At 32.5% G+C, this 15,889-nt stretch overlaps 2 long non-coding RNA genes across 2 annotated transcripts; both read right to left on the bottom strand.

The window, feature by feature from the left end:
• Positions 1 to 1,598: 1,598 nt before the first annotated feature.
• LOC132267414 (uncharacterized) lies at positions 1,599 to 2,615 on the bottom strand. Its single transcript, XR_009469007.1, has 3 exons — positions 2,189 to 2,615; positions 2,016 to 2,059; positions 1,599 to 1,720 (listed from the first exon to the last, which is right to left on the bottom strand). It is a non-coding gene; the product is annotated as an uncharacterized LOC132267414 (long non-coding RNA).
• Positions 2,616 to 4,294: 1,679 nt separating this feature from the next.
• Positions 4,295 to 9,953, bottom strand: LOC132315779 (uncharacterized). Its single transcript, XR_009483851.1, has 5 exons — positions 9,766 to 9,953; positions 8,049 to 8,176; positions 7,909 to 7,961; positions 5,024 to 5,330; positions 4,295 to 4,949 (listed from the first exon to the last, which is right to left on the bottom strand). It is a non-coding gene; the product is annotated as an uncharacterized LOC132315779 (long non-coding RNA).
• Between the last annotated feature and the right edge of the window lie 5,936 nt (positions 9,954 to 15,889).

Here is a 15,889-nt window from a genome sequence, read left to right as displayed (position 1 = left end):
TTATATTAATTGAGCTATCAAATGTCTTAGTCCTTAAATAGGGTACCTTCCTAAGTTTTGTAGTGCGACTTTTTAGATTGATACCATGGTAGTATGTTCAACTTCCATTGTCTCTCTTAATTTATAAAATTGATATGATCTTATTTCTTTAATGGTATGGTGTACTTGATATTGCGTGAAAGTTATTTGACCATGCATAGAGGATTAGCCTTGGCGCAACAGTAAAGTTCTCCATTGTGACCTAGAGGTCACGAGTTTGAAATATGGAAACCGCCTCTTCGCATGTGGAGATAAGGCTTCTTATATTTGACCCTCACTAGACCCCGTAATTGCGGGAGCCTCGTGCACTGAGTTTGCCCTAGTTGTAGTATGCATAGTTTATAACTTTTTTTAATGGTATCTTCAGAATCATTGTACATTAATTTATGCAGAAGGAACTGTGGTGACATCATTGTGTTCCATTATGTAGGTTTTGCAACCGTGATGATTTAGTTTACTTTAGATATGAAATGACTTTAGATGCTAATGGGAGAAGACTCTTGGTAACATCTGGTTCAGTTAGAGCTCCCATATGTCACGTAATTATCCATTCTCTCTGTGTGTGTGTGTGTGTGTATATATATATATATAGATGTTTATATATTTGTATTGATACATTTCTCACACACGTAATTCTGCAATGTATTGATACATCCATATTTTGAAGTTTCTGTCTAATTTTTCATTTAGTTTTGATTCGTTTGAGAGTTGGAGATCATCGGATGAAGTTTTTTTTCTTTCCTAAATGATCATCGGATGAAGTTGCCGCAAGCAATGATTCAATAGAGGTTCCTGTTGTGTTTTCTATAGGCCAATTATGTTTTAGTCTTTTAGTTGATGAATATTGTGTTATAATATAGTAATGTTTTGGCTAGAAATATTCATTAGGTGACTAAAATAATATTGATATGAATGGAGTACTAATATGAAAGACGAACATTTTATAGTATTATTTTTCAGTATATTTGAAATTATAAAAGTAAAAATAAAATAAGATTTATAAAAATTAAATGTGCCACGTGATTTTCTTGAATTATAAACTTCGTAACTAATAAACCAGTTGAGATTAATGGAGGATGCATGCAAAACTGTAAATTAAGCGGAAGGGAGGGGGAGAAATACATCATCATGTTACTAAAACTGCAATGGCCGAGGGTAGTTTTCCTTTACAACTATATATAACTCTCTCTTCCGGATGGATCAGATGAGGAAGAATGTAGAGCTGCATCAGCTCTTTGATGGTTGACCCTATTGTTCTTTAAAAAATATTGTTCTCTAAAAAAAAAATATATATATATATATATATATATATATATATTTTCTTTTTGGATTTTTGTTTACCATGGCAAGTCCATGTTATGTATGGTAACATCTAGAATCCTAGGTTAGTATGTAAAGAACTGACCTGCACATGTTTTACTTTGTTTCAGCATTGAACTTGTTAGAGGATGATAACATTATTGAATTAAAAAACGAGATTATGAAAAATAAAAAATAAAAAACTTTCTTTTAAATGGTACATTTGAAAGCAAATTTTAGACAACAAACTATGTAATATACATACAAAGAGTCCAACACAATATGGCCGTGTTCAATCAACATTAACTAAATCTAGTACAAGTAATAGAGAGGCCTAGGAGACAGCTGTAGTGCTAGAGGGTATGCAAAACTCGACGTTGCCCTGCAAGTACTTGAAGTAGCATACACCGAAAATGCAAAACAATAGAACAATATAAACAATGTAAGCAATTTGTTTAATTAAAATGTGAAATTCAACAATTAACATTACTTGACAACTAGAGGAATTGTCTTTTATTTATTTTTATTTTTTATTATGTTGTGTAAATATGGTAGTTTTGATGACTAGATTTAACGTGTTATAATGTCATTCAAATATTGAATATCTAGCTAATGGAAAAGGAAATTCAAGGTGTGCAATTGCAGCAAATTCAAAAACATCAAAAAAATATATTTACCTATTAGCTATGAAGCTGCCTCCACACTCTGGCCATATTCGCCGCTGTTGTCACATAGGAACAATTAGAACTGTTATTAATAGTGTCATTCAAGTATTGAAAATCTAGCTAATACAAAAACAAAATTGGAGTGAAAGTGTAGGAAATTCAAAAAAGCCATATGAGATATGTACCTATTAGATTTGAACCCGCCTCCTCAATCTGGCCATATTCAATGTTGTTGTCACATAGATCCAATCTTTTATGTTGTTCAAGAACTTGAAAACGACATGTTCCCATGAATGTTTGAGCAATAAAGTGCCAAAGACTCCACCAAATCCAACCCCAAAACCTAGCCCCATGCTGACATAAAATTCTCAGTTTATGAATCCATCCTCATTTCCTTGAATGATATCATCTTTACCGACAGAAGGTTCCATAGTTGTTTCATCTCCTGGGCACTCATTTGGAAGTGGAAGCCCGCAAAGTTCATCATTTCCAGAATATGCAGAGGCATCAAAGCTTTGCAATTGAGTGCTTGATGGAATTTTTCCGGACAAGTTATTATTTGACAAATCCAAGACAGCAAGAAAATTTAAACGAGTGATGTCTGTAGGAATCTCACTAGAAATTTGATTTCTAGACGAGTCGAGAGATTCTAGCATTTTCAACTCACCAATCTTTTGAATGACATGTCCATTCAATTCATTTCTCGATAAGTTAAAATAATTCAATTCTACAAGGCTCAAGATTTCTTCAGGAATTTTTCCAACTAATCTATTGCCAGAAAGATCAATGCCTCCTATTAGTGCTAAATTATTTTTGTACTCACTCTCTTTCCCTTTCCATAGCACCAATGCATTATCTACATACATATTCTCATAAAAAGAAGAACCACTTGTATAAGCATGATAGCCATGAGCAATGTTTCCTCTAGATTTATTCCACCAAACCAAAGTCGTAAAATTATTGAAGCACAACGGTATAATCCCAGATATGTTGTTTTGGGAGAGGTCCAAGATCTGAATAGACTTGTGATGGCATATTTCTAGAGGTATGTGTCCCTGCAACTTATTCAACTGCAGACTAAGAACAGTTAAATCTGTCAAATCGAACCATATCCGGCCCATGCCACTTGCCGCATCCTCACACACAAACACCGGTTCAGTTTTACCATCAAACATTTTTGTAGTTTGTGTCATTATTTATTTGGTATAACAAGGGACAATATTAAATTCATTTGATTCATTTTACTACTAAATTCATATATATGAGCCATAGTTCAAGTTAAATTCATTTTCTATCTCATTAGTATCCAATATCCATCTTAGTTTTTGCACCAGCTATCAATTAAAAGCTCGATTGAATGTTTGAAAATTGGTTATCAAATTTTCTTTCATTTTTAAGGGAGAGTTGCATGTATAAAGTAAAAGCTATTATTTAAATGGTTGAACATTGCTCTTATTTATCAAATAGACTCATATTTTACAATTATATGAGTTTAATAAGAATATTTTGATCTTTCAAAATAAGAGTTGCAGAACATTAAGACCTTAACAATATTATTATTATTATTATTATTATTATTTTGATGCATTTGTAATTAATTGAACTCTTAAACCACTTTATTATTTAGAATTCTTACCTCTACCTATTTGTAATTTTCCTTAAATAAAAAGGCAAAAAGTTTTTCTACGACAGTGTACTGCTCCATAGATTAAAGTATCCTTCAAAGCAGAGACTTCAACACCCCAACTCCAATGTTAGGACAAATTTCCTTAGAACATCCCCAATGCAAAATGCTATTTTTCATGCTAAAGCTATATTTTGAGAGGAGTTACAGTGTTTTTATTCAAAATGCTATTTTTTGACACGATAACCATTCTTTTTCAACTACCATTACTAATTACAATTCTAAACTATCATTTCTCCATCTATAAAAACAATCATTCTTTACCTACAAACTATTTTCCTTCATTATAACTTTAATATTGCAATGAGTAATTTTAGAAGAGCGATTTTGAGAGGAGATTTCAATGATTCTTCGTCCAATGAAGATTAAAGCGCAGAGGTTATGGAACTTATAGCATCAAAATTTCCCAAAAGGAAAATGCAACGAAATAACCAACCAACTATGCATGTTGGTTCTATAAGCGATCGACAATACATCCGTGATAGAATCTCTAGCAACAACGATTAATTAAAGATTACTTCAATGAAAATCTTGTTTTTTTTTTTTTTTTTTTTTGATAAGTGTTTGTATTTTATTTAGTTAAAAAAAATGAATCATCAAATCCATGTTTGGCATTTCAATACTACAATTCAATAAAATCCATAATGGCAATTCAAAATAAATACATAAGCATAACAAAAAAAAGTAGATAATCATGGAAATGAGGAAGAGAAACATAATAATCAAGGTTTGCAGAAGCGTGCTTGCAATTTGGCAAGAATCTCATCCGAGGATCCATGCTGGAAAGGTCTATCATCATAATCATATCATCTTTCTTTTTCCTTGGCTTCTTTCTTTTCTTGCTCCCTTTGATTCATTTCCTCCATTACTCTAACTTTTCTTTCTTCTATTTCGAACTTTTTCGTTTTACTCTCACTTGCATTTTTATTAAATTTTTCCATCAAATCACAAACACGAGTATATGAAGTATCTGCTATCTTGCTTTTCCTACATGCTTCTTTTGCAACTTTCCTTCCACTAGACCTTTTGGTTCTTGGGGAGTCAATAGCAATTCCAGTTAGAACTTGATCGGAATTGAGTGAAATGAATGTTTCAGGAATATGGGATGAGGTCGAGGAACATGGAGTAATTGCAAGAGACTTTGGCTTTTTGGAGGATGCCCAATCTTCCCACTTAATGCAATGTTCCAAGATCGCCCAACAGTGATCCAAAGAAAAATGTTTCTTCTCATGTTCATAATACATACTTTTTGCTTAAAAAACCTAAAAAAGGATATGAAACAGAATTAGATATATAAAAACTAAAATTAGAAGTAACAAGAAAAGTAAAATCTCACCTTATTTGTTTCATTGATTCCACTTTGTTGCCTATTTTCAATTTGTGTGAGGCACCCACTATATTTACCACAACACTTCATGATTATGCCCCAACCAGATTGGATAGAAACTTGTGTTCGTACATTTTCATTGATGTTGCGATCAAGATAATTTTGGAATATCCGACTCCAAAAATTACTTTGTGATTACGAGTTACCAACAATTGGATCTTGGGTGACACTCAACCAAGCATTGCAAATTGCTACATCTTCATTCGGTGTGAATGACTTTCCCCGCCTTGTCAATTGTTGAGTGACTTTCATTTTTCTAAAAACAAAAAAAAAAATTCAATTTGAGAGGCTGCTGGAGGCAACACCCATAATCTAATTATCATATTGGCAAGTTGAAGCGAACCCTTTGAGAAAATACTTATAAAAAAAATATAAATAATAAATAAACAGTTTATTCATTAAATTGAACATGCCAATACACATAAACCTTTCTTGTTGACGGATTGAAACAATGATAAACCTTTTATCAGGTAAAATAGCCCATCAAATAAATACACAGATTCTAGCCACAATTTCCAAGATAACAAATCAAGTGTTTCAAAAAAAAAAAAAAAAAAAAAAAATCCCAAATACATATGGTAAAGAACAAATGTTTGATGGCCTGATGGGGTCGTGATCGGAGTGAGAGAGAGGGGATGGAAGATATCTGTGGACTTGAATCGTCCCCAATATCTAAGGTTTCATTACATAAGAAAATTTCTAGTGTTTTAATATCTGGATTTAAGGACACAGATAACATTCAGCAGCGAGAGAGATCGGCAGTGAGGTCATTTTTGGCCCTCGACGAGCTCGCCGCTTTCGATCGACACACAGAGAAATTTTTGGCTTTGGTTGAACACAGAGATGAGTGAGAGAGAGACGAGAGAGAGAATGGGTTTAACACAAATATAAATCCTAGCCTGATCTTCCCATGATCGTACCAGCAATTTCGTCAATCCTGGTTGCAAAATAGTAGATATGGCAACAAAAGGGAGAGAGAGAGAATGGCAAAGAAAGGGAGAGAGACTGCTAGGATCATGCATGTAAGAAACAGCACTGAATAAGAAAAAAGAGACCTCTCAAAATTTTTTGAGAGTTCCTATATATGGCAATACTTTTGACAATCTCAAAATATGAGAGGTCTTTTGAGAGCCCAGAGTGTATTATCTTTATCCACCTACTATATTTTAAGGCCTTTTGAAAGGGCATTGGAGATGCTCTTAGGGAGCTTTACAAAATTAGAGTGAAAAACGAAAAATAAAGATATACACTCACAAAAGACCAAAGAACTAAAATTCATGAGACTAAAAGTGATGGTAAATCCCCCCAAAAAAATCTCGTTATGTATATGTTAATGAAAAAAGAACTGAAAAAGTTCCCATAACCAACGAGCCAGTGGCCCAGGTACTAAGAACCTACCTCTTATAGGGAGGTTGGGGGTTCAAGTCTCAGTGGAGGCATGGTGTGTTAGTTCCCATAGAAAACAAGTCCAAGAATGACAAGATGAGTCTAAGGACAAGAAATTGACTCTACAATGCAAAGTAGGCAAGTGCAAAGAGTATCAACATGTTTGTGCTACCAATCACTATTTTTGACTTTCAACAACAATGCACCTGCAACATCCCGGCCTTTAATAAGATTTTTCTATTGAGGCTACGGCGGATGAGCTGTGGAAGAAGTTGAAGTCCCTGTATATGACGAAATCCCTTGCGAACCGCTTGTATCTAAAGAAACGGTTGTTCACTCTTCAGATGCACGAATGTTCGTGTCTGAAAGACCATCTTGACGAGGTAAACAGTATCATCATGGACTTGAATAATATTGATATCAAGATAGAGCATGAAGATCAGACTATTATTCTGTTGTGTTCTCTACTACCCTCATTTGAGAACTTTGTTGATACGATGATGCATGACAGAACTGCTTTGTCCATAAAAGACGTGGAGGCAACTTTGAATTCCAAAGAGTTGCAGAAAAGGGCGTTTGGGGGCAATATAGAATGTTCTGCTGAGGGGTTGTTTGTAAAACTCCGGAGGAGTTATAGTCTGGTTCTCCTGCTAGTTAAAATAATTTGAGAATACTTAGGTGTCCAGCGTATGCTCATGTGAATGAAGGGAAGCTTGAAACGATGGCTAAGAAATACAAATTTCTTGGTTATTAGTCCGGGGTCAAGGGATACATATTATGATACATAGGCTTCGAGAAAGAAGACACTTGTTAGCAGGGATTTGACCTTTTATGAGTTTGCGATGCTTACTCCGCAAAAGGAGATAGTTGATTTAGGGAAAGCTCAGGATGTGAGTGAGCAGGTGGAGCATGCAGTGGTTTAGTTAGAGGATAGTCATCTGTCGACTGGGGAGCAGGTGCAGTTTTGGACTGAGGGAGATGCATAGTTGCAGCAGTACAATGTGGCTAAAGACAGGCCTACGAGGGAGATTAGGCCACCTTTCACATGCTGATTCGGTTGCTTATGCACTTTATGTGGCGTGTTTACTTTTTCTGTTGTGTTTCTTAATTGTTGCTTGGGTTTGCCGTGTTTGTCGTAACAAGCCCAATAGTATAACCTCTCCCCCCTTAAAGAGGAGGTTAGTGGTTTGAGTTCTATAGTGGGCAATTTGTCTAAAAAACATCTATTTCGTATTACTTTATAGCAGGGACGGATTGTTGAAGCATTAAACATTAACAAGCAGTTGAAGGGGTACACTTCGGACTATGAAGGATTACAAATATTGGTTTTCAGCTTAAAAGAGCCCAACTTATATATTGTGAAGGATGCTCCAAAAACCATGATTTTAAAATAATAAAGCATGCAGCATTGTGGACTATAATTAAAACAAGTAAAAGCGAAAACTTACACTAATTCTCCATCCTCCTCCTTTAGAACATGCCGTTTCCTAATACCAGTAGTCTGTAAATACAATCAAAAGCATTAAACTACCTTTATGTATAGCAACTACCGCTTTGGTTAAATAAATAGAACCAACAAGATTTATACCTTTTTGTCCTTCATTTAGAAGGTATCCATAAGTGGCAGAAAAGAGCTGTTTGGCCGCTTACCTTGCCCACCCAGCTCTTGAGAAGATTGCAAAACACTACCTTCAAGAGCTCCTTTACTAGGTGAACCTGCACATGCCAAAACATAGTTTAGGAAACAGTTTGTATAATGAGATCCCAACGGTAAAGAAATAAATAGTACCACTTCTACTTGTTTTTTCATCTTGCTTTGCAGGCCTATTTTGTTTAGCCTCATTTTCAACTCATCTTTGATACTCTAAATGTCACGCCCCGGTTTCAAAACCCAGTTTGCAAGAAAAGGAAAAATAATTAAAATATAAAATTTAATGCAACACCCTAAGCCACGAACTACCTTTATTATTTTATTCCATTACTACTATTTTTTTTTTTTTTTACAATCTGATAGTGACCGTTTTTATCTTTCTTTTTTTTTTTTTTTTTTTTTTTTTTTTTTTTTAACAAGGCGCTAATTGCCAACAAAGTAGCTGCTCCCATATGGGACTAATCCAAAGGCACAACCACCGAGGCACCTCTGTCTACACATACATTTACATATGATGCAGTGGTCAAGTGAATACTTTCTAGGAGGTAGTCCAGTAGTCATTCCCTTTAACTATATGAATCAACATACACACAAATATATATAAACATCCTGAACCAAGCATATGGGACCAGTGAGTGATACAAGACCCAATAACTATGGCACCTTAACATGCAAAATCTTTCACCTGTTACTTTACATTATATGCTATACAAATATAAAGGTAATGATTACTAGATGCACTAACAGTCATCTGACAGAGGTAATACAGTTTTTTTTTTTTCTCCTAAAAAAACTAACTTCACTAAGCAATATCTTAAAAATGGGAGCAATTCTTTTCTAGATTCAAATGAAACAACATTCATACTCCGTTGACACTAATTTAAATAGATTCATCTCATTAATATAAATGCAAATAACTATAATTTCAAAATCCATTAGCTACTCTAATATTATCCCAATTAATTGGTTTGACAAGTGCCAATCGTAATAATAAAATTAATCATATCACAATCCAAACTAAATAAGTTAGATAAAAACGTAAGCTATTACAAGTCTGAACTAAAAAAAACACCAAGTCACAACACCATCCTTAAGCACATAAAAATACGATCATGTAAATCTCAAGTCATGAACCACACTTTAATCACACAATTCCGGGCAATGTCCATACTACCATCCAATTGCTCTCAAGCAAGCCCCGTAACACAATTGTTGATAATTTACAGGTTACTAACGCGATGGGATTCAACACCACTTGACCAAGTCTAGGGCTTTTTACCCAAGGACTCCGGGCCCTTCTTGCTCCTACGGCACAACCCCATCAACCAATCAATTTTCCACAACAAGAACACCAATAATCTCAACTGAAATAATAAAATTCAGATTTATGTCTTCCCAATCAATCCATGCAATCTCATCAACCAAAGACAACTTTTTCACAAAACAAAGACAGAAATTTTTCACAAAACAATTCATAATCAACTAGCATTGAACAAGAAAGACAATTACATGTATAACAACTACAAAATTATAATCATGTTAAATCACATAATCACATAGGAAAGGCAAAACATAAATTGTACACAAAACATGAAATAGAAGCAAAACAAAAATTAATAGTACACTCCTCCCTCACAAGTTAGACCCACTTTACCAAATTACTCCAAATCGAAATTTCTGATATGTAGACACGTAGAGAATGATGAGAAGAGCAATTTTTGTTATCGGACTTCCTACAAAATCCCACTTATACGTCTCCAAAACTCAGAAAGAAGGATGGACGAAGAAGAGGGCTAGGGTTTTCCCTCTGTTTCTTTCCTCCCGTTTCTTCTACTCTATCAATTTCTCTCTCTAACAAGTAATAATCCATGGAGCCTGATCCCCTCCGTTGAACTGTTCGTCCAGTCCCTCCAGTTTCAGATCCTAGGGCCAGGATCATGCCACATAGCTGAGGCTTTAGTATAGCTACGTCGTTTTGTCTTTAACCCCACGGTAAACCCAATTCATTCAACCCAAAAATTTAAAATTTCACCCAATTTTTTTTTTTGAAACCCTTTCAAACCTCTGCCCTAATTCATATCAAGCGGCAAAATCCCTAAAAAATTCAATTTTTCTTCAAAATTCAATTCCCTCCGTAACTCAGCCACTGTTGCAAAATTCCTCGGCACTGGTGGTGGATTCAACAACTGGGTCTTCTCATCTGAGGTTTCTTCATCATACCCAGATGAGTCTGAGCCTTCAATTGGGTCTTGGTGGTGTTCTGAAGTCTAAACAAGTTCCGACTCCATGGGGTCACTATCTTCATCTTCTTCAGTGACCAAAGCTGCTAAGGCAATCACACTAACACACACATTACACACACTCGGAAGGAGAAGAATATACACGCGCACACAGAGATAAAAATTGGGAAAAATCGCTAGGTTTTCGAGAAATAATTGGTGTTGTTTTGACTGTGATTTCTGTTTTCTCGCAATTAATCATCTCACTCTAAGTAGCTGATCAAACTGACTTGAGGTTCTCTTCTTTTCACATTTTTAGAACTGGAAACGTGATCATCATATTACCAGAAATTTAATGCTTTTATGAAAGATTTCTGATGGTATATATATGTCTTTCATGCTTCTCTACCATTACAAATGAAAATTATAAGGTTCCATCTGCTATTATTGTAATATGGATATATACATTTTTGCTTGAATATCTATGTGTACATATGCATACATGAATACCTGTTGTCATGTCCAATTTTCAGAATCATTTTTTTTGTGTCAAATGAACTTTTATTGCACCTAGTAAACTTCAGACTCTAATCTTTTGATTGTCACATCCTAGACAAAGTTAAGCAACCATCCCATAATATGTGGAGTCCTTGTTCTAGCTGATAAAGTATACTCGCATAGGCTTATATGTACTGGGATCATTATCTCTCGACTTTGCCTCCTGAATGAGGCCATTTTCATCACATCTTCCTAGGACTCCTCGACGACTGTCATTCTTTTAGGATCTTCCTTTGTTTCAAAAGATGCCTTGAACCAGGTCATTTTTCATCACATTTTAGTCACTTTTCACACATCTTCCCATCAACTCTATGCTCTTTAGGATCACATTTTGACACTCACCTCATCCTTTAGGCTCATATGCCCTTTAGGACATTTTTTCATCTCATCTCTTCTTCTTTACACTCGTATGCTCTTTAGGATCACATTTCAACATTTTTCTCATCCTTTAGGACCTATTTTCATCTCATCTCTTCTTGTTTACACTCTAATGCTCTTTAGGATCACATTTCGACACTTATCTCATCCTTTAGGCTCATATGCCCTTTAGGACCTCTTTCACACTCGTATGTCTTTTAGGATTTCATGTGTCCACACATTTCTAGCTTCTCACCGATTTCTTAGAAGGTTTAGGGTGAAAATAAGGTTGGTATGGTGGAAATGCGGTACTCTAAGAGTGAGAAGTTAGGAATTATAGTTGAAGGAATTTGATTTCAATAAAAAATTATGGTGGGAATAAGGTGGCTTAGATGGATAGAGAAGTAAATTACTAATTCCGGTTGGTGTTAGTTTCAGTATTAGTTAAAATGACATAACAAACAAGGTGGATTTTCAAAGATACATTGCAAAGTGAAAGACAATTAAGACAATATTTCCGGTATGTATCATCTCTCGAAACAATGCAAGCAACCTTGTACACACGCATGAAAACAAAATTATTTCATTCTATCAAACCAAACCTGATATTGAACTCAGAATTTCTAAATTTTGATTTAAAGTTAGAAATAAATTGCAAATGAGAATAGTACTTGAAAAATATGCAAACGCGGGGAAAAGGAAAATAAATTATATATAACAAGTCAAAATAGGTCTCAATTTTGCTACAGCAATACTGAGATAAGTAAAAGGCAGGCAAAACATGGGCCGAGTTCCTATTTTTTAGTACTCCTACATATATACATGAGGCAAAATGGTATTAATGTCATATAATGTTTATCCATTATAAGTTGCTTCCTTGGAGGGGATGTACATATAATATAAGAGCTGTCTTAGGTATTAAAAATTCATCCAAGTATTCTGATTGAATTTTTTTTTTTTGAGTGTTTCAATTAATTTTGTGACCAATATATATATATATATATATTATGTTGATTGTATGAGCAATAGAAGCATATGAAACTGCACTATGTAATGCATTAAAATGTGTAATGGAAGTCACTATTATATTGAGTATAATCAAAGAAGACAAGTAGTATAATATGTATCAATTCCTAGTAAGGAAACATTTCAAGTAGTGCAGATATTCAGTAGCAAGGGAGATGCTTTACAGCATTATGCACCCTCCAAAATAATAATTCCCTATCCCAACCCTCAAATTAACAATGATACTGCTATATTAATTTCAAGATTAAACAACTACAGTTGTAATATCCCAAATTCTGAGAAAGTAATAACACAAACCCTTAAATCATGTGTCAAATACAATGGATCGATTTTTCAAATATGAACAAGGGAGAGGAAGAGGAAGAAGAAGAAGAAGAGAAAAAGACCACTACCAGGAGCTCCAGTTTGTGAGGCCAACAGAGTGAATGGAATCCTTTCAATAATGCATGAAGTAGAATCAATTCCAGCAAAATTAAATATTAGATGCTACGTACTACATTAAACAAAACCTTTGAATTATATTGTACAACATAATCTATTAAATATTAGATGCTACTACATTAAACAAAATCATGAGCGAGGCTTCAATCCGACATTCTCGGGAACGAGGGCTTGTGCCAAATACTTGAATACTTGGTTGCTATATTGGATCTTGCATTGCTTGGAGTGATGGCTCAACATTGATGTGCCTGTTGTTGTTGTTGTTGTTGTTGTTGTTGTTGTGTTATCAATGATTGTGACATCCTCACAAGTGAACCTCGTATCTAAATTGATGGGAAAGTATGTGTATGGTGGCGAAATAAGACTCACTCATAGCATTATCTATGCTCACTGTAAAATTCACTACAGCGCCATTTTTTGACCAATCTCCCTCCAAAATATCTTCATTGGCCACGAATAAGGCAGCCTATTCTAGTGATCTTTGATCCTCCCCCAACTCATACTGGTAGAAAGGTGAGATAGCAACGGTAGATAGATTAACCTTTTTGTAGAAGACTGAAACATTAATGGCTTGATCATGAATGGTTTTTAGATACTTGTAAGGGTATCGAACATCGAAACTAACATTCCAACGGATAATCACATTATTATTATTTACGTGTGAAGAGGTCCCGTTAAAGGGAGGAATACGAGAGACGTTAATAGAGAGTGAATGAAGATGAAATATTGGAGGGCTTGGTTTACCTAGCACTGGCAATATTATAATCAGCCTAACCCAAAAACAAAAGAAGAAGAAACTAATAGCTGTAATAGTGGCATAGGATACCCTGTTGGGCACGAACAAGTAGAAATTAATAGCTGCCAATATCTTGTTGGGCTTGGGCGGCGTTGGCACAAGCATTGGTAAAGTGTCGATGGTCATATTAATTTTGGTGTGTGCTTCACGTAGGCCCAAAGGTTGATCAATATTGCTGCCACCTGCTTAATAAAATTAATGTCTCACAAAGAATGAAAAGAAGGTAACTTGTAACAACTTCTACAGAGGAATATATGTAAAGAAGATTTATATATATATATATATATGTGTGTGTGTGTGTGTGTTTGATAATAAAATATCAATTTCGTCTAAAGAATTAGTGATGGTCTCAATTTCTTCTAAAGAATTAGTAATCTAATTTAAAATTAATATTCAATAAAGTAATTAAATAATTATTTTTTAAAATGATAATTGCAAAATCTAAAACAATAATAAATTAAAAAATTATTCTATAAAATATAATTAGCAAAACTCTAAAACTGATCAATAAAAATAAAATTGACATGTAAAAAAGATAAAAAATAATAATTATTAATTAAACTTTTCAATAGGAATTTAATTATTGATAGGTGTAATTTTAAATTCCTAAAATAATATCAAAATCCAGACTCAATTCACTAAATTTCAGCATCAAATTCAATTCAAAATCAAGAAGTACAACCCAAACACAAAAAAAAAAAAAAAAAAAAAAAAAAAAAAAACAACCAGTGAAATTTTACATATCAACAACTTAGCAACCCAAATTGTAAAGCCAAATTTTGAAATAACGATTTATGATTATAAGAGCACCAATTTAATTAATTAATAAACTGTATATTAAAAGAAAATATCATGATGCTTTTGAAAATAATTTTTAAAAAATTGAAGAAAAGATCAAAACTTTTTCAAGTCCAACCCAAACGCCAAAAACATTGAAACCCCCCATGTATGACTCAAAACAATAAATTAAGATTGAACCAAAAAAAAAAAATTTAAAAAAATTAACATATCAAAAACTTTCAGTAACAAATTTAATTCAAAATCAAAGTCTAACAGAAACACAAAAACATTAAAACCCTAATTCAAACTAATAAAATAAGAATGAACCGAAAAAAAAAAAAAAAAAAGGAAAAAAAAAAAATTACAATCCAAAGTAAACTTATAGAGTTTTTGAACTTCTCAATACCAATTATAAGTAATTGGAATAGAACCCTTGGTTTTTTAGAAAATAAAATACGTAATTTGTGGTAAGAGTTTTATAGAAATTCTTTTTATTTTCTTTAAATATTCCTTATTCAATTAGATTTCCTTTTATTAAAAAACTCATAATAAATAGGTAATTTGAATTTTATAGAAACTCTTCTAAATACCTTATATTAATTAAAAATAATAAAAACTCATAATAAATGAGTAATTTGTGTTAAAAAATTCTTTTTATACAAATTAGTAAATAATTTTATTATATTAAAAAAATAAATAATACAGAAACTTATTTATTTTTTTATATATATTTGATTGTCAAATTAAATTTTCTTTTATTTAAAAAATCATAATAACTCTTTTTCTATCAATTAATAAATATTTTTTATATTAATAAATAAATAATAATGAAACAAATTTATTTTCTTTATATTCAAAGAGAAGGTTATGGCGAGTGCAAAGCTTGAGTGCTCCTAGATAGGAGCCTTGTCTAATTAAATTTTCTTTTATTAAAGAAAAAAATTTAATAAATAAGTAATTTGAGTTTTATAGAAAATAATAATTCATAATAACTCATTTAAAAACTCTTTTTATATCAATTAATAAATATTTTTTTAAATACTGATATATGAAATACTAAAACACAATAATGTAAAAAACTTCTTTGTACTTATTAAAATTCAACAAAGCAATTAAATAATTATTTTTCAATGGTAGTTAAAAAAAAACTTATAATAAATAGATAATTTCAATTTATATTAAATACTTTATATTAATTAAAAATAAATAAAATCTCATAATAAATACGTAATTTGTGTATGTGTTAGAGTATTATAGAAACTCTTAACTCTATTAAGAGAGTAAATATTTCTTTTATACATTTTTTTGTCTAATTTGAAAGACTAAATTATTTATTTTCTTGTCTAATTAGATTTTATTTTATTAAAAATTTAATAATAAATAGGTAATTTGAGTTTTTATTTTAAAAAATAAAAATTAATACTAAATAGTTAATTTGTGTTAGATTTTGATAGAAACTCTGAATTTGAAATTTTCCTTGTGCAGGTTACTATATATATTCCTTCCTTAATTAATTAAAATTTAAAAGGAAAGTAAATAAAATAAAATAAGAAACCCAAACCTACCATAATTTGGATTATTATTTATTTAATTATAAAATA

This window comes from Cornus florida, unplaced genomic scaffold, assembly GCF_030987335.1.
Source record: "Cornus florida cultivar Cherokee Brave unplaced genomic scaffold, ASM3098733v1 CherokeeBrave_3.0.0_Hap2_Chr07, whole genome shotgun sequence".
Classification (NCBI taxonomy): Eukaryota; Viridiplantae; Streptophyta; class Magnoliopsida; order Cornales; family Cornaceae; genus Cornus; species Cornus florida.
The sequence above is the reverse complement of the archived record's forward strand: the minus strand, read 5'-3'. Positions and strand labels throughout refer to the sequence as shown.